The following is a 20,090-nucleotide window of genomic DNA, read 5'->3' on the forward strand; positions in this document are numbered from 1 at the left end:
TCCCAGGGTGTCCCCTGGAAGAAGGGCATGGTAAACCACCTCTGAGTATTATCTACCTTGAGAACCCTGAAGTCAGAATTGACTTGACAGCACATGAGTATTGTTACAGTCACAGTCATACAAATACTTTGTTGAGATACTAGTTGCTGATACAGAAAAATAAAGGAAAATGTTCTCTTGTGGCCAATTCTAATACTGCACTTTGTAAATACTAACAAAACAACCAAGAAGCCCCAAAATGCACTTCCCTTGCCATTTAAGAAAATGGCACTGCATCTGAAAAGTTATTGTCAAAATGGCTGTAAAACGCTTTATAATATTGTGGAAAAGCAATTTATGAAAGTTACAAGAAAACATATTAGATAAACCTAACTACTTGTTGGATTACTTTAACTGTAACTTTGTAAGTACACTTCATAATACTCATTAATCAAAACTCATTGCAGGCTAAGTACTTAAAAGTTATAATTAATTATTTCCCAGCTATGATCCAAACACACTGAGGATTCTGTATGAAATACAATAACCAATGAAGACCACTAACCATAGACTCTTTTCTCGTTCCTAATGAACCTTATGACAGAAGGAGGCATGATAAAAAAAACCTCATGTTTGGAGGTGAAAACCCATAACTGTTGGACAGCTCTGATTCAGGCAGTCTTTCCTATTGGAGAAATCAGGATTCAAAGGCCTTCTGTGCTTAAATCATGAAACAAAGAAAACTAATGTGTTAATTGTGTGAGATAAGATACACTCTGCTATGCACTTAGATGCTTTCAGCTGTTAAGGAATTCCCTCTCCCAGTCAGGGGCCAAAGGTATACGTCCAGTTGAAAGACTCCCTTCTGAATAGACCTGCACAGCAGTATATATTCAGCAGTACCAGTGCAATCCTGTGCATGCCTGTCCTGTTAAATTAAACAAGACTTCTGGTTGAGTGGTAGAATATTTGCCACAATATAAGTCCGGTGCACATTAACTGCTTTCCAAAAGCTAAAACAGCTTCCCCACAGAGCTTGGAAGTGATTTGGTTAAAAATAAATATATGCACTTCTATCAGTTTTTTCACACTTTTCTCCAAAAACCACAAAGCTTTCCTGCTCTCCACTGTACCCTCACCATGACCATGTGAGATTAAAGTTCAGGCTGACAGTGTGTGACTGGCTGAAAATTACCTGGTGAGCTTCCCAGCAAAATGAGGGTGGCATGGTCTGAACACAAGTCTCTGGAGTCCTTGTCCAACACTCTGAATGCTATACCATAATTTGGAGGGGAGGAGACTGTTAACTTTCTAGGGGCCTCAGATTGTGCCTTCCCTCTGCAGAGTGTCAAGAGGTTCCATGAGATGGAGAGGCCATTTCCTTACACGTCTTTTTTCTTCTTCTTAGAAGTCACAATTGAACTCAACTGTGGAGGAAGCTGAATGATTTTTTTCTTCTTCTAGTGGGAGAAAGGGAAATATTTTGTGTCATGATGGCATTAGCCACCTTGAGTGTTTTATTTTTTAAAAAAGTAGAAGTGTGAGAGAAATTAATGAGTACAATATTTATTTCAAGCACACACATATTTGTATATGGAGCCTGTTTTTCAAGAGTGTCAGGCAACTTTGAACTACGATATTGGAGTCAATGCTCCCCATAAAACCTTCTTTTCCCTTAAAATACCGTTTTATATGAAATATAGTGCTAAATCACTCCTAAGAGGGTTTGCAGATTAGCGTGGTCATCCGGCATCCAAGCTGGAGCAGGCCTCTGCTATCAGGTAGATAGACATGACCTTCTTAACTCAAGAACTAAAATGATGATCCTGGAAAGAAAAGGATGTAGGCTGGGTTGCAAAAGCCAAGAATGTACGCTTTGATGTTCTAGGACACTCGGGGGGGGGGCGGCTTTCTTCTACCTTCCTTCCTTCCTTCCTTTCTTTTTTTTGATTGAAGTTCAAATTCTGCTTAGCCATCTAGACCAATTTCCTGAACATTAAGATGATAAATGGCTTCATTGCCATCAGTTTGATTAGGTGGGTTTTAAAAGTATTTTTCAAGATGAAAGGTTGGGAATAAAAGAAGGGGAAAGCTTATTTTCTTTAAGCAGTGACAGAGGAAGAAAATCACCTGCAGAGAAAATGATGATGCATCACCCCGCCATGGGAGGAAAAGTATCTAAGAGCCTTCTGTGTTCATCAGCTGCTAGTCATACACTTCAATTTAGAAATGGGTGAGATTTTCTTTTTAAGTTCTTTAAATAATAATAATAATAATCAGAATCTACCAACACTTCCAAAATTTGGATGTGGAAGAAAGCAAAAAGAATAGACTTTCCTATCCACGGCATATTTCCTTTTTTTTTTTTTTTTTAGGGGAGAATGATTTATAATCTTTATTCCCAAAGCCTGATTTGTCCCTGGACAAGTCCTGTCCTTGACCCACTGACAGCAATGTAGGTATGTCTGCACAAACCTCATACCTGCTCTAAGGAAAGGGGGAAGCCCCCTGGTTTACCCAAAAGGAAAAGTCAGCATCCCTTGATAACAGGATAAAGATGTACAATCACACAGTAGTCTCATGGGACTGGTCGGTAACACTGACCCTATAATAGCACCAGCCATCTTATTTTCCTAGGAATACTTGAAATTGCTGACGGAAGCAGGACAGACCCAAAATTGGTAAAAGAAAGCTGGACAACATGATCCCAGAAGCTCTGTATGAAACTGCTGATGATGCTCATTCCATTGGGTCCAGTGAGAAGCCATCCTATTGCGTTGCTCCTGCGGAGGAAGGGGTTGGGTGTGAATGACGTGCTCAATGGCTGGCCCTTGGACTTTGGGAGTTTGGGAGCCCTGAAGAGATGCAGAGTATGGAATGAGGATTCTTAGTGAAGGCCACATTGGGCTCACCACACCAAAGGAAAAACCTGGTTCAATGGCCACCTGTCACAGGTGATTTAGCTATGGATTGCACCCTTCAGTGAGAGTTGGGCTCAAGGACCTTTAGGGTCCTTTCTAGCTATGCATTTCTTTGACTCCCACCACTATTACCTCTCACCTCCCTGGCGATAGAAGGAGAATAACATTATCATTTGTTATTTCAAAGCACCCTCAAATCAGTGGCTTGGGTGGGATTTCCAGGTCATTGTCTTTCCATTCCCTGAGATTTCAGGACTAAAACCAGCGATGAGGAGCCAGGACCCTGTGAAGTCACAGAAGGCAGACACTTTGCATCTCACAAAGGGTGGAGACTTGAGTCAATATGTCTCTGTGCATGACAGAATGAGACAAATCGTGTAGATTTCGTTCATTGCTTTCTAAACAAAGACTATGCACACGGGAAGATTTGTAAAGTGGGCCCGGATGCCTCTTGGGAGCAGGAAGGAGGTGGTTGCTAAGTCTTTAAAGAGGACACACACAGTCAACTTTCTCCTCCAGGTACGTTCAGCTTGAGATTCATGTCCTCAGTTGGAGATCCAGAAAGACAAAGGAATCCCCCTGAAATTTTAAAGGGTGCCTGGAGACCCAGACACCCTTTGCCTAAGGGTTTGCTTCCCTCTCCGAATTGGTAGAATTGCATCCTAGCTGAAGAGCAGTTCATTCTCATTAAGATGTCAAATGAACTCTTTTGTAAAACAGTAATTCCATTTTAATGGCCTGAATTATAAAACTGGAGGTTAGGAGACTGTAGGGGAAGAGAAGTCAAACCTGGGCAAGTCAGAAAGGGCTGAAAGGCGTTAGATGAACTTTCTTCCATTAGGAGACAAGATCATCCATCGGCTTGTTTCTTCCCAGAATACAAGCAAAAAAGAGAGCCAGGAATTGTTACTCTTTCACACTGCAGCTCTCAGCTCATGCTGACTGGGGATCCTAGAGTGGTCAATACAAAAAGAGAGAGGAAATTTTCCAAGATGCGCAGAGAAGAGGAAGTACCACAGCCAGGGAGTGTGTGCCTGCAGAGTCAAAAGCCCAAGGGAGATATCAGATGAGGAAACAGCTCGCATATTGGACTGCTTGTGGTGAGGTCCTATGGGGTTATTTCCCGGTGATCACACGTCATACGGGCAGGGGTGATCCAGTCCAAGCCCCCACCATGCCTTTTTGGCCCAGCAACACGGCTTGGGGTGGGGAACAGGCTGTGGCAATTCCTGCACAGACAGAAGGGTTGCTCTAAGGGAGATGACCCCCCAGCCAAACAACCCTTTTGCAATGGGATCAGGCGTGATCCTTTCTCGCCATCTGATCACACCCTGAGGTAATTCTGGGTCGGGGGGGGGGAGGGGGGAAGGCTGTGTGGAGGATGTGGCTACATCTTCTCAGCTGCCTTTCACACCATGACCCCTGTTGATGGATATCTTCAGGAGACAACAGGCAAAGGTGCTTTCAGACCTTAATTTATTTTTATTACTTTAACACACACAGACTGTACAAAGAGTCTCACCTCTCAGGGAGGGAACTTCTGAATGTTTTCAGTGTCACCTATTAGGCCAAAAGAAGTAAAGATGTACATCCTGATGTTCTTGCCACCAGGCAGGAGAGGCAGGGTTCCCCCTTTCCCTAATGGACCGTCTTCCACGGAGTGTGACCCACCAGAACTGGGAGAGCTGGTTGCATCATCATTGTGTGCTTTGGATTAACATACCTCTCTCTGTAGCATGGACCCTGGGAGCAGAACTTGCAAAATGCTGGGGACGCAGATCAGGATAAGAGCGCAGGGGGAAAAGGCTTCAAAATTCCTCACCCAATCCTGCTGTTCCAAAGAAAACCACAGGCCTCTGCAGACACTTTGAAGGAAAAACAAACAAAACCACCCACAATAATGAATGCTTTGCATCACATCCTCTTGGTCACACACCGCAGTGTGACTCAATATTGCATAATGGCTTTCAAGAGGTGAACACACTGAATTACCAATGGGGTGCCCAGTTACAGCTAGCCATCCAGAGGCAGTGCGGTGTAGTGGTCAAGGCACTGTAAAAATCCAGGTTTTAGACTCAAAGACACAAGTCTGCCCAGTCAATCTCGATCAGCTTCACTCACCTCACAGAATTGTTCTGAGGACAGCCACGTACTCTGTTGTGAGCTGACTGAAGGTGAGATGTCATTTAGGCACAGTGAGCAATCAATCAAAGAACGAGTCAATCAAATTACAATTTCTAGAGGGGGTTCTCTTTTGAAAAGCTACTGTTTTATCCCCAGGGAGCTAAAGATCGGAGCACACAGCAGGCCGCAAACATGATCCTCCTTCTTCTCCAGTTCAGAAAGATTTCAGATTCAATAGAGAGTAAAGAAGGATCTCTGCCGAGACCACAGAGGGCTTTCTCGGCTGCAGATTCTGCCAGCCAAGGTATGGTTTTAGGCTATGCATTTTTTTTTCCTAATGTCATGGCAAGCTTCATTTCACCTGTGGGTGGGAAGCGTTCCACTACCAACTGACCTTTGCAGCATTTAATTCATTACATACTGTATTGGCAACATGATCTGCCACTGTAAAATCATCAATTTATAACACCTGAGGTTTGTGTTCATGATGATTGGTTTATATTGGAGGAAAATGAGATTCAGCCATGCATAGAAACTAAGTGAAGGCTAACCTAAAGGCTTTTGAATTATGTGTCAGGAAACTATGTTGAGAGGAATTGCATCACAATTACTACTGCTGCTATAGAGCTGAGCCTAGTCATGATCCCGAGATCCTATTTCACAGCAGTGAGTTCTGGATCCAGTTACACACGAGTATCACCTTTTGCTCCCTTTTCCTAAACCAAAACCAGTGCTTTCTGTTCTATGGAAAGGATAATATTTGCATCTACTTAACAGTAATGATGGTGTGCTGTAAAGTCAGTTCCGACTTATGGTGTCCCTTTCCAGGGTTTCCTAGTTATAAAATAATGAGAAGCAGTTTACCATTCCCTTCTTCTGCACACTTTCTGGGAGAGTGCAGCTTGCCTGAGGCTGTACAGGCTGGTTCTTCTCCCAGGAGGCATAGTAGGGAATTGAACTCCCAACCAATAGCTCCGTAGCCAGATACCTTTAATTCTCTCTTAACCAGGATTGGGCAACCTATAGCCCTCCAGATTCATTATGGCAGCTGACAGCTGCAATCAACCTCTGGGGCTGAGCAACTGGGGGAACTGCAGTTTAACAATATCTGGAAGGCCCCCTGTGGTCTTGCTCCACAGAAATAAGCACTGCTGGGTTTATTTAACTGCAGTCCTAGCAAAGTTGGTGCTACCCATCACAAAGTGAGGCGGTCCTTAAGCACTAGCTCCTGGGAGGCTGAACAGGAGGTGATAAAGGAAAGAGGAGTGGGAGGGGTGTATGGCTTACCCTTTATTCACTAAATTAACCTTCAGAGAGTCGTGGAGGAGACCGTCTCATCACCAACCATGCTGCAAGGAGATTCGCTTAGAATGCCAGAGGACCACCATTTTGTTTTTTTTACTCTAGGCCGCAAAAAGTCTTGCACTAGACCTGAAACCAAGGGCCAAAGCAGAGAAATGCCTGAGGAAATTTCATTAGCCAGCAGAGCTCTCTTAAGAGGTCACGTGCATTTGTCCCTCCTCATTCATGATATCCCATCTCTACAAGCTGCAAATTTGCTTGCTTTTCTTTGGTGATTTGTTAACAGGAGATAATAACAGGCTTCCTATGGAGTGACCATAAGTCACTTGATTTTGTGCAAATCTGGCAGCTTTGAAAGCCTGCATTTTTGGAGGGCAACCCTTTCTAACTGAGAAACTGGCGTCTCATCCATCTCTTAAGCATAAATAGTTGGGAGAATGGCCCATGAAACTCTTATTTTATTTACTTTTCACTAAGCATGCATAGCACTGTGCTGAAAGCTCACCAGTCAGCTACTTTGGTTGTGTACTTCTGCAGCAATTTCCACATATACGAATAGATACAGGAGATGAATTTGGGTCAAGGAAGTGAATTCTGTTTCAGCTCAGTTTGCACTTGCTGTCTTGGGACATTTGTCTGTCTCTTTGACTTGTCAATCACAGCAATAATCAATCTGGTCAACATGAGAGTGAAAATCCAGATGAGTGAAAAAATTATATCTTAGGGTGTGATTCCATAGGGAAACAGTTTGCATTTTGGAACACTTGTGGAGTGGCCCAGTGTGGGACCTTTTCCCTGGAGGTCACCTGACGAAAGGTGCTCTAATTCGTGTCATTTGGGCTGGGGGGAGTGATTCCCCTGCAGATGGAAGGTGCACTTTTTGAGGGATTGCTCCCTCAAAAGTGACTCTTTCCAAGGTGATCAAGGCACCAAATTTTGCAGCCATCTGATTGCAACTTTAGTTAGGTATTCTTCAGTATTGGATGAAAAAGTTAGAAACCCTTTAAACAAAGTTTAAACACCCCCATCCCTTTATCTATGTGAGTGCTTACATTAGTACAAAGATGCTGAAAGGATCATCCTGCTGAGAAAACATGTCCCATAATCTTTAGCGAACTCTGTGCCTGCTTAGTCTAGGGATGGGCAGTGTCTTTGGGCACATGTGCAGAAATGTGACTGAAAGAGGGGTGCTGGTTTGATCCTGGGGTGGATATACAGTAGAGCACAGCAAAGGGCCACTGGTTACCCTGAAGGTAGAGCAACAATGCCATGGATCCTACACGCTGCCTCCCACATTTGTGGGGTTTAAACATTGTTGTTTTTAACTGAAGATGCCCAACAACCTGCACGGAGAAGAGGGAAATTGGAAGGAGAAAAAAGAGCTGTGGGTGCTAACAGAGAAGATGAATGGTAACAGAGCCACCCCTCCAAGGAAGTCCAAGATCTCCCCTAGACATCCCAGCCACTGAAGCTCTAGGGATGGATGAGATAGAGGTCGCTGCACTATCTGTTCCCTTGTGCCTGCTCTGCCAGCCATTTCGTATACTAGGGGTAGGGCAAAGCGAATCTTTGGGTCATCGTCGCTAGCTAGGATTTGTGTTCTGGACTTTTGTTTTCTTTCTTATCTAGCTTAGGGTGTGATCAGATACAAGGAAGGATCACATGTGATCATATTGAAAAGAACTGTCTTGTTGGAAAGCAACCTGCCTTCCATCCCTGTGGGAATTGCTCCAGCCCAGTCCAGTCCCCCCCCCAAAAAAAAGAGTAGCCCTGCTGCTGGACCAAAAAGGGGTATGGGTGGAAGTCAGGCTGTGGGATCACCAGGAAATAGCTGGCATCACACTGTGCCACAAGCAGTCCAAAATGCAAACTATTTCCCTGTATGATCACACCCTTAGTTTAGTACTACTAGAACTGAATGTGTTATGTGTGACTGTAGATGAATGCTTGTATCTTCTTGCATGGGCTTTGAGTGGGCAAGCTAGAATTAGTGCGCTTGGGTCTGTCTATCTTTCTTTCCTCCTGTCTCTCTAGCTTTCCTTCTTCATTGAGGTGGCGCAAATCTCACTGCCTGCTGGCCTTTGAGAAGTTGTTAGAAGGGCACCTGAAGTAAAAATCCTGCCGTCTACCACATCACTGAGAAGGACGGTACTATCTGTTCTCACTCCACCCCACCCCAGGCCACAGTCATTTGCTTTTTACCTCTCTCATGAGAATGGAGTTGTTGTGGAGAAAACACGGAACAGCAGGAAAGATGCATTTTCTTGAGCACGCCTTTTAGCCCTGAGAAACCTGTCCAAATTGAAGCACCGACACTGACCTCAAGTTCTGAAAGGTAGTATGATTAGCCCACGATGGACTGTTTGCATGCTTACAGCCATCTTCTTGGGTGTACATGATCAGTTGTATGACTTGTGTCCAGCTCCATCTTTCTACAGTATATGAAAGAGCTGGATATAGACTATACTCGTAGGCATGTCACTCAAAGGTCTGATAAGCATAAATTCTCAGGAGTTGGGAGAGGGCTGTGCAAATTAAGGGGCACACCATACTGGCTGTCATCAATTATCTCCATGTGCTGTCAAGTTGATTCCAATTTACAGTGACCATTCCAAGGGTTGTCAGGAACTAAAGTACACAGAATTCATTTACCAGGTCCTTCTCCTTGTTGAGCTCTGCTACTCTTGCAGCTTATACAGGCTGGGTCGTCTTCTCCTGGGAGGCAAAACGAGGGATCAAACTTCCTACCTCTGGCTCTGCAGCCACATGCTCCAATTCACTTGAAGTAGCTGGAGTGCACGTGAGTCTTAATCGGATCAAATGCAATAATGACGGTTTGGGACTTTTAACAAGTTTTGCTGAACGAGCCAACTTCCCTTCAGTTCATAAGGCTAGCCTCATTAGGGCCTGGGAGAGGAGCATCAGCAAGTTTTACTGTTCTATCTGTAGCCCTTCACTGCAAGACATGTGCAGGGAATACTAAGCAAGGGGAAAGCTAAACTTAGAAAGTGACTGCTTTCCTCTCCATGGAGATATGGATCACACAGCAAAGTAGGAGGAAGACAGAATGCCACCTCAGGCAATTCAAGCAGGGCCTCCAGGAAAGACTGCTACTGACATCTACTGGTCCCTTTCATGCTGGCTAGTACCCTGTTTCCCCTAAAATAAGACCTAACCTGAAAATAAGCCCTAGTATAATTCTTCAGGATGCTCGTAATATAAGGCATACCCCCAAAATAAGACCCAGTTAAGTGAAACCCCACGCTCCATTGTGCAACAACCAGAAGAAGATGACAGCACTATCTTTGAATAAATGTAGTCTGTTGCACATGAAAAAATAAAACATCCCCTGAAAATCAGCCCTAATGCATTTTTGGAGCAAAAATTAATATAAGACCCTGTCTTATTTTCAGGGAAACACGGCAGCTCCACAGAGGAATGAAAGTACTGCCATATTGGCTTTTATAAGAAGAAAGGGGGAAAATAGAAGGAGCCTCCTCAGAAAGTGGATGTGATGCTCAAGGCTCCCTAAGGAGTGCTTAGCACTTGGTCAGAGAGTTCCACAGGTCACTTACCTACCACCTTTGCGCCGAGGTAAGTCCCAAGACCTCAGCAGTGCGTAGCGTAAGCCCCTTGAACAAGTCTGGCCTTTAAAAAACACTTTACTTTTAACCAGTACTTTGCAAGTACAGTACAGACACATGGGCTTTGTGATTCCTTAGAACTCACAACAGCTCAGTTAGGGTAGGACTCTTAAAGATAGCTAGTGTGTGGCCCTCTCCACTCCCTGGATTTAGTCAGACCCTGCTGTTCAAGAGACCAGTCCTTTGTAAGGATTTTTATAATTAATTTTTATTAGAAAAATAGAGTTTCGTAGAATCAGGGCATATTGCTCAAGCTTTAGCACAAAGAACATATTCAAAGATTATTACAGTCAAATAAAATAACTAATCCCCATTAAAATTAAAAAAACACAGTACTAAGCTGGGCTAAGGTGGGCTAGCCCCACCTCCTTCTTTCTCTTTACTTATATTCTTTCTCCTTCAAGCCACATGTTCAAATCCATAAAGTTCTTTTTCTCTCCCATCATCATGGAATCAAACTTCTCCCACATAACCTATCATTGATTCCTCACATTCTCCAACTCCTCCCTTCTTCTTGACACTTCATGTCTGTTAACCTATCAGCCTCAAGGGGCTGCCATACCTTCCTTCCTCCGCTCTCAATTCCCATGAAAATCCAGGTGTTTTATCTCTTCTCCAATTAGCTCAGAATGTTGAGTCTTCCACGGGCCTCTTTGTCCGACTTTCAGCTTTATCTCAAACCACGCTGTACCGATCTTCAGAAAAACACTCTCACAGCACCTAGAAATAACACATTCCAATGTTTCTCGAATCATCTCCACACAGAACCTGTCTAACTCCATCTTACACTTCTCTGACTACATATTCCACACTGCTTCAACTCCACCACAGTGGAAAAGCACTGTGAGCACACTCAGTTATCCCCTGGGCAAAGCCTGCAACCGGCAAATCCTTCACTTCCGAAGGTGTCACATTGGAACCGCACCAGGCCCACCCACTTCATCGACCCCCTGGACAATGGCTGAAGTTAAGGAAATGTTTCTGCACACATCTCTGTGCAGCTCTGACTGCTTCTGGTCCAGAATAATCTTGACATTTTAATTGGTTTTGGATTTTGCCTATATTTCACATGCCTCCAAAATTTTGAATTGTGCAGTGGTCTGATATGAATAAAGAAAGAAAGATCAGAAGAAAACAGCCATTGATCATGAGGGCCAGAAACACAGTTTAAATAAGCATGGGAATTTATTTGAGGCCATAAAAAGGCACTGAATAGAATGCACACATAAATTTGCTTGTCTGTGTGAGATGCTGTGCCTAGAATTCTGCAGATGTACTAAGAACATGTAATTTGTTTCTTTACACATCCTTCCATTCCTTTAGGAAGTCATCACAGGGCCGTTTTCCTGTTACAAGATGGATGCTCCCCAGTTAAAATCTCATTGTCTCCCTAGACAATATAAAGGATCCATATTTAGGATGAATACTCCCTCAGGTGGTATAACTGGGGAAACACGTTCAAAGGAGAAGTGTGTGTGGTATCAGAATTAAACATGCAGTATAAACAGTGGCTTCCTTTTCATGTCTAACTACAAAATCCCGCACAAAGAAGGAGATCACATTGCTTCAAAGAAAGGTGTTGTAAGAGCAGGTAAGGAACATCTCTCTCTCTCTCTCTCTCTCTCTCTCTCTCTCGGCCTTCAGGTCATGAATTCACATTCCCCCTTATTTCTTTTAATCATATTTGTTTCCCATCATCCTTCAGGTTTGCTCAGGAAAGCCAACATGGCATCCTCTGAAACTGAAGCCACATAACAGCCCTGCTTGGACACCAAGCTTAGAGATGTTACATTTTGGACTACTTCTCCCAATGCCTTTGGCAGATCTCTGGAAGTGCCATCTCTGCATTGAGGAAGTGTAGAGAGAGAGGAAATGACAAAAAGGAGAAAACCCACTTCTGTCTTTGTCCCTGCCACACCACAGAGAGATTACCCTGAGGAGATGGTGCAACCCTCAACAGAAAAGCAAAGCAAAGCAAAAAAAAAAAAAATGGTTCTCCAATTTTGCTCTGAGAGGTTATCAATGAAATCTGAGGCCTTTGTATTACAGATCCCTGAAGGCTAAGCCGGGAAATCCTTTCCACTCTGAACAATGGTGGATCATGACTTTAAGGAAGGGGGGGTTTCCATAAATTCCCTTTAGTCTGCACTTTTCAGAAGCTATCCCAGGTACTGAGCCCTAAATCCCCAAATAGGTTCCGTACTTTGGACAACTTGTGAAATTCAAACTAAAACCCAGAACAGATTCAGAACTCCTCCCAAAATTGGGGTCCTTAGCCTCCTCTGACTGTGAAAGAAAGGTGTGCAAATTTGTGTAGTCCACAAATACAAATCTGCACACCTCCGCTCTTAAGTACCTAACTGTACGAGCAAAGGTCTCTTTCACATGTCCAAGTGTTGTGTATTGTACATGAAATACTGGTCCCATTTTCATAATGCCGATGTCACTGTGCTGTAACTTACACTGTATCACGTCACCATGTTACATCTGCATCTCCAATGGAACAAACCACTTAACATACTTCAGGGTTGGGTAACTCGTTGTCCTCCAGGTGTTTTGACCTACAACTCTCACAAGTCCTTAATGTTTCGGCCATGTTGGCTGGGATATCTGAGGGCTGAAATCCAGCAGAAGCTTCCCCCTCCCTTCCACCTAACTCTCTGTGTGTGCATCTTTCACACGAGCTCCCTGTAATTTTTAAAACCACCAGACCACCAAAGCCAATTCAGCTGGAAGAAGCTGAGATACCAAGAAGGGTGAGGTTGAATCCCAAGAGAAGTGTGGATGTCTGGGGGTGAGTAGGAAGCAGGGCTTGAGATGCAGGACTCACACTGCATTGTTGTGTCTCGAGCAGATGCCCCCCTCTCTCCTTCCCATCTTCTGTGGTGGAGGCAGCAGGGAGGACATGGAGCAATGCACCCCCACAATCACCCTCCCAGCTCCAGAGCTCCTCCTAATTTCGGAGCAAGGACCCTGCGCCCAGATGCATGCGCACAGGAGGCCTCTATGTCAGCTGAGGAGGACACACAACTCCAAGATGGCGGCCACTGTGACTGCAACTCCCAGAATTCCTCAGAAAGGAACTTGTGACTTGGATTTGAGACTTTAGACTTGGATTCCAAGACTTGCCCATATCCTTGGTATGAAAAAGGACTCTTCTTCAAACGAAAGCTGGAGGAGTACAAAGGTTTCAATCGGTATTTGCAAAGCTGGACATCAATGGCTGTTGATTGCAAGAGAAAGGAAGAAAAGACAGGATCATCTGTTATGGGGGGGAGGGGGGATCTAAGAAACAACAACAACAAAGGAAGAAGTAAGAATTTATAAATGATGCTCTTTAACAAACTCTTCAGCCTGTTTTTAGTCTAGAACATGGCACCAGATTTGAGCTTCCCGAAGAGATCATTCACACCCACCCTTTCCTCAACTCTATAGGAATTTTTCTAATCTCTCTGTAACACATGAGGTAATTACATCTAACCTGAATATATCGGCACAGACAGTTTTGATTTCAGGCTAATCTCTCATTCCAGCCAAGTAGAAGTCATTGTATCTTCCTCCTTCCCCTCCCACCCAAATTTTCCTTTAAAAAAAAAACTGTTCTCGCATTCTGAAGTGAAACGCCTGGGACATTTCCACAACAGCGGCATTTCAAGACCAGAAGAATATGGCAAGCTCAATTCCCTGGGTATCTCATTTGTTCTTATCTGCAGGGAGATCTTGACAACGAGAATTTGTCAGTAGTGGCTGAAATTAGCATAACGTTGCAATTCCCAGTATTGCTTTTCCTAGTCCAGAAGACCATCTGGGGCTACAGTGCAGCCACGTGGCCAAAGATATCTAAATCTCAGAAGAATGAAATAGGTTTCTGAAAGCCGCTAAGCCATTTCTGTTGCGGGAAGAAGCCTTTCTCTGAGATGAGAGGCATCTCTGGAAAACTTGGTGCTTAATGCTGGCAGTGTGGGCACTCCACCTTGTCCTGGAAATCATGCTGTCTGTTACAAAAACCTCTCTGGCTACAGTCGCACTGGCACATAGATCCAGCAGGTACTTTTTTCATCCTCCATCTCCCCTAGAAGGTGAAAAGCAGGTAAACTGATCATGAGCATATGATCAGAAAAGATGTCAAAATACATAGACTGGCATGTTTGCATGAGCACACATACACCCAAAGAGAGAGAGTGTATGCGTGCGTGCGTGCGTGCGTGTGTGCGCGCGTGTGTGTGTGCGTGCACGCGTGTGTGTGTAATGAAGGTACCTGGCCTCTTCTGGATTAAGTGCCCGTGAGTCCAGCTTCATCTCAGCCCCCTGTCTTTCCCCACCACAAATCCTTTCTTTTCCAAAGGCAAAATCTCATGTCTTTTTCATTCAATCCATTATTTTGGGTCCTTCCTATGTAATGAAGAAGTGCGTAATCTGCAGCCCACAGTGTTGTTATGCACCATTCACGACCCTTCCTTTGTGCCTTTTCAGAGCTGCGGATGAAGCCAGCATTGAACAAGTACAACTTTCTCAGGAATTGGGATTTCAAAACTTTGGACTACTATTTGAAGCATCAAAATTTCCCTACCTGCGACATACACTCAGCCTCATCCCACAACCTCATGGCAACAAATGGGAGCAACCACACTGACCTGATTTGGGTTTAGACTTCTGGTAAAGATTGATAGGCAAAAAGCAAAAGCAAAGTGTGCTGCTTATATACCTCCCCATAGCACTTAAAGCACTCTCTGGGCAGTTCACAAGTGCAGGCAACACATTGCCCCCCCCCCCCGTGAGCTGGGTACTCATTTTACCAACCTGAGAAGGATAGAAGGCTCAGTCAGCCTTGAGTTGGCTACCTGGGACTGAACCCTGGGTCCTGAGCATAGTTCTGGCTGCAGTACAGCCATCTAACCACTGCGCCACAAGGCTAATATAGAAGAATTACTTTGTATGTTTGGTTTTTTTAAAAAAACAAACACTAAGGAAAAATTCATTTGGGGGTCGGGGGTTGTAGCATCACAAAACACTAGTCAGCATTGCTACATGCTGTTCTGCCTGGGATATTCTGGGAGATTTAGTCCAGAATAAAGCAACACTTGGAGTGTAATTAGTTAGAGATGATTCTAGAAACAAATTATGCATCCCCTGCATCATTTCCCTTCTTCTTCTTCTTTTAAAAGGGGAAATAGCACAATTCTATAATGTCTGCTTAGAATTAATTGCATACCATTGGGTTCAATTGAAGGTTTTTTGGTGTGTGTTTTGTTTTGTTTTTGGTAATTCACAGTTGAAGTTCGGCACTCTAACGCTTTACTAACAATAGTGTTTAGCACTGCCGTGGGTGTGCACGCATGCACAGAGCTGAAATCAAGAGGTCATGCTAAAATGTTGTTGCTCATTAGCTAAAGACACTGAAAGAAGTAGCACATTTGTTCCATGCAAAACAATTGAGTGGGACTGCAACTTTTGCCTCATGCCTCAACTTCTACAAAAGGTAAAGGCACACAGGTGTATGTGTACTATACAGCTCTATCAGTTTTATGCCATTTTAATCATCAGTGCTCCATCCTAAGGGTGGATCAAGAGATTTATAGTTTGGTGAGGTACTTGGAATTCTCTTCCAGAAAGCTCTAATGCCCTCCCCTGAACTACAAGAACCTTGAGTGCCCCATTATACACTTAAATTGATGTTAAGTGCCAGTCCCTTGCTTCTCAGAATACGTTGAAATTTTTTAAAACACCTCAAGAAATTACAAGTCTCAGAATTTTTTAGCAGGCAGCCATGACAATTAGAGGTGCATGAAACAGATGTAACGGTGTGGTACTAAACATGCAGTACTGCGGGCTACAGACAAATCTGATTAATCTAAATCAAACAACCCGACTTTTAAATCAAACAACCCGGAGATGCATACGCTTTGCCTCCTGTTAGGATGCGCATCACGTTCAAAGTGTTTAGGTTTCCCAGTCTCTGATGGTAGAGATGGATGGAAACAAATTCTTTTACCGGATGTACATGCTTTAAAAATATGTGTGTGGGCATAAATTTAGAAATGACTCCAGTTTAAAGAAGGATAAAACACATCCCCAAAATGAAACCTGGTGCCCAAGGGACCTGGAAGGCTGCCCAGCGGGCTCTCCAAGCACAAACGATCCTGAAGCCTCAGATTGGTCTTCCAGTGGTTATCTGGAGACTCAGTTTGGACTGGATGAAAGGAGAGTATCTTCCACGTCCTGTCCTCGGAGAGCCCTTCGAACAGGTTGTCCTCTGCACAGGACTGTCCCAGACAGGTGGCCACTGGGAAAAAGGTAAAATCAAAAACATATTTTGGGGAGAGGGAGTTCTTTCCCTTTAAAATAAAAACTCTGGGAAATATAAGCACCAGATTGATTTAATGTACAGTGGGGTCTTGACTTGAGAACTTAATCCGTATTGGAAGGCGGTTCTCAAGTCAAAAAGTTCTCAGGTCAAATCTGCATTTCCCATAGGAATGCATTGAAAACCATTTGATCCGTATTTGCTCTTTTCCGTCCATAGAAACTAATGGGAAGCTGCTATTCCGCCTTCGACCACTAGAAGGGGATATTTTGTTTCTTTTTTTCTTAGGTCAAGAAAGGTTCAGGGAAGGCAGGGAAAATACAGTCCAGGCAGTACAGTACCAGGCAGTCCGAAGACTGTCTCCCAATCCACTCTCTAAACGCTGGGAGGAGTGAGGAAGCAGACAGGCACCCTTTTCACTGGCCAACAGTTAACTGAAAGTTCAAATTTTGCACTTTCCCTGCCTCCCACGTGGTTTTTTTCAGTTCTTAACTCAAATCTAAGTACTTAAGTCAACCCAATATTTTCCTATCAGAGTGGTTCTTAAGTCAAAATGTTCTTAACTCGAGCCGTTCTTAAGTCAAGACCCCACTGTATTCTCGAAGGCTTTGCTCTGACAGAGTTCCGACTCCAGTCCTCTGAAGATGCCGGCCACAGAGACTGGCGAAACGTTAGGAAGAACAGCCTTCAGAACACGGCCAAAGAGCCCGAAAAACCCACAACAACCACCAGATTGATTCTTTAGGTTGCTCTGCATCCTTGCTTCTGAAGGTTGGAATGAGGCTACAGCAGAAGCCTCAATGGGTGACAAGTGTGCCCTTGGGAAAAGGTCTGGTCCAGTCTGTGTCTCAACCCTCTTCTGCCGCTTGCACAAGAGGCGGTTCACTAACCCCTTGTGCATGCACAAAAGCCATGCTGCTTCGATCAGGGCTGTCTTTGTCCTGTGCAAACTGTAAGCTGGAAACTAAGAAGAAGAAATGCAGAATGGTTTTGTTGCATTCTGTGTTTGCTAGTATTCTGGCCTTAGAAGGTATTTATTATCAGGAAGGGGGTATTGCTTACCTATTTTCCTCACTCCAAGCTTTTTTCATTTTACAGCTTGTACAATGTTCTCATTTTTCATGAATGTTTTGCAGCTTTAGTAGACATGTGAACTCTACATCTATTCTTTTTGAGAACAATCTAGCCACTTAATTTGGTTTTGTTATGGCTTTTGCTTCCTTATGTCTAAAGTACTGTGTGTCTAGATTATGCCAGATCAGAGAGGTGCACACTCACCACTCAGCCACACTGCCCAGGCTTTCCTGGTGTGGGTAAGTTCCAGGACGGCTGGGTGAAATCTTCTTGCCCAGTACCATCCCCAACACTTTCAGTCATTGTGACTGCTCAGCATTCCAGGGTGTTACCCCAACATCCACAAAATTAAGCACTTCTGACCTGTACACCAACCCTGCAAGGCAGAAATAATGAAATACTCACACAGGCAACCAGTAGGTGATTGAGGCAGGATCTGTCTTTAGTATCAATTCCATCTTATTCCAAGAATAACCAAGCTGCTGTAACTTTTTATTTTTAATTAAAGAGGTTGAAGGAAAAAGTCAAAAGAGTAGAGTTTCCAAACAGTATCAACAGTTACAGAAACTGACAGAAAACCATGGAGCAAATAAGCTTTCAAAAATGATTTGAGGCAAGAACACTTCCAAAACAGTTCCCACAAGAAGACAAGAAAGCTAGCTATCCTAAGCTACTACTTACATTCCAGCAGAACTTCCACGCTGTTCCAGAACATACAGTGAGGCAGGAAATGAACATAACAGTCTCCTTAAAAATACTAGGCTAAAACTAAGTAACTTCCTCTCACTATTACATCCGTCATTCCACTTTCTAGACTTTTTGAGGGGTTGTGCCAATCAGGCATTTAGTGTCAGAGATTTTATCCTTCCATTTGACATTGAGTATTCTCCAAAGACAAATATCTAATACCCCATAAAGCATAAGCGATATCTTGTCATTTGAGGAATACCAGTTTTAAATACCTTATTTCTTTTGGCATATTATTTAATGCCCGTATCAAGAAACATGGTGGCTATAAAGAAGCTGAAGGTGATGCGTGCAGTTGCCTTCAGACTAGATGCAACTGAAGGAACACAACGGCACCAGTAACTGTGTCTGATGGCTTTGGGTATGGTTGAGGAAGAGCCATAAACAAGGACAGCTCTTTCAATAGGCATTTCCTTTTCGAGTTTGAATTATTCATGTGGGGGATTGAATTATTCACAAACAGCATTCTATTACTGTATGAATGCAATTAACTTGCACTTTATTGGCCTCATTGTGAACCACCACTGCCCCTCTTCAAAAACACCCCTGCTTGTCATTGTTAAAGACACTCCCGTGTTCGTCTACCCATACTTAATTTGGCCTTGTAGCTTTAGTCCAGTGTCCCCACAACTAGATCAACACACAAGGGTGACACAGCGGGAGGCTAAGCCAATCAGGCCAGAGCATGATTGATCACATACCTCCAGGAAGGGAGTTTCCCTTCCAGATAATGTGTTGGATCAAACTACCTCATGCCTCAGAGTATGGCTGCACTACCTGTTCAATTGAACCCAAGCCCCCCTAGGGTCGATTCAGACCAATTCAAATTGGGTCCCAGTTGGATCAGTCTGAACTGGATCATCCAAATTAGGCCTGAATCAGTCCAGTTGGAGAGTTAATCTTTCCAAACAGTGAAAGAAAGCCAGGCAGTGTTTTTTTTAAATATTGCAAAAAAGCACCATAAAAGAAAAATATCAAGGTAGGAGAAGAGGAAGAGCATTCTTTATTTATTTATTTATTTATTTATTTATTTATTTATTTATTTATTTATTTATTTATTTATTTATTTATTTATTTATTTAATTATTTAATTAATTAATTAATTAATTAATTAATTAATTAATTAATTAATTAATTAATTAAAATATTTATATGCCACCTTCCTCCAGAGGGATTCAAGGTGTCCTACAGTATTAAAAGAACAAAGTTAAAAGCCAAATAATAAACTTTCGCGACATTTTAAAAGCATTAAACAAATATACAAATGAAACACAGAAGGGCAGCAAAGATGGGGCCAGCCTGGCCGCCAGTGGGAGGAGTCTGGGAGCAGCCACAGAGAAGGCCCTCTCCTGTGTCCCCACCAGATGTATCTGTGAAAGAGAGAAAGGCCTCCCCAGATGATCTCCCTCATAGAGGGGGAGACAGTCCTTGAGACATCTTGGACCCAAGCCATTTAGGGCTTCATAGGTTAAAATCAACACTCTGAATTGTGTCCAGAAATGGATTGGCAGCAGGTGCAGCTGCTGTACCAGGGGGGCTCATGTGAACTCTGTCACCGGCCCTAGTTGACAATCTGGGTGCGGCATTTTGGACCTTGTGAAGTTGGACTTTGCTTTCTCAAAGCTTTAGTTTCTAGCAAAGGACAAGAAATAAAAGCAGCAGCAGCAACAACAACAACAATAACAACTCACTGGCCTTGTCAAATGATTTAGGGAGGGATAATGATTCCTTCATGGATTGCTGCCCCTTCATGGATTGCTGCCTTGTCGTGGCGAAGGGGCTTGAGTAACTCAGGGAAGCTATGGACTATGCTGTGCAGGGCCACCCAAGACGGACAAGTCATAGTGGAGAGTTCCAACTAAACGCAATCCACCTGGAGTAGGAAATGGCAATGCCACTCCAGTATCTTTGCCAAGAATGCCCCATGATCAGAAACAAAAGGCTAAAAGACATAATGCTGGAAGATGAGCCCCTCAGGTTGAAAGCTGTCCAACA

The 20,090-nt window shown here is 43.5% G+C and overlaps 1 long non-coding RNA gene across 1 annotated transcript in view; it reads right to left on the bottom strand.

Annotated features, from left to right (window-relative positions):
• Window positions 1-1,911: 1,911 nt before the first annotated feature.
• The window catches only part of LOC144587698 (uncharacterized), a 31,563-nt gene continuing 13,384 nt past the window's right edge, over window positions 1,912-20,090 (bottom strand). The window contains exon 2 of the long non-coding RNA XR_013542860.1: window positions 1,912-13,255. This is a non-coding gene — a long non-coding RNA (uncharacterized LOC144587698). The remainder of the gene's footprint in view (window positions 13,256-20,090) is intronic.

This window comes from Pogona vitticeps, chromosome 1, assembly GCF_051106095.1.
Source record: "Pogona vitticeps strain Pit_001003342236 chromosome 1, PviZW2.1, whole genome shotgun sequence".
Taxonomy (NCBI): domain Eukaryota; kingdom Metazoa; phylum Chordata; class Lepidosauria; order Squamata; family Agamidae; genus Pogona; species Pogona vitticeps.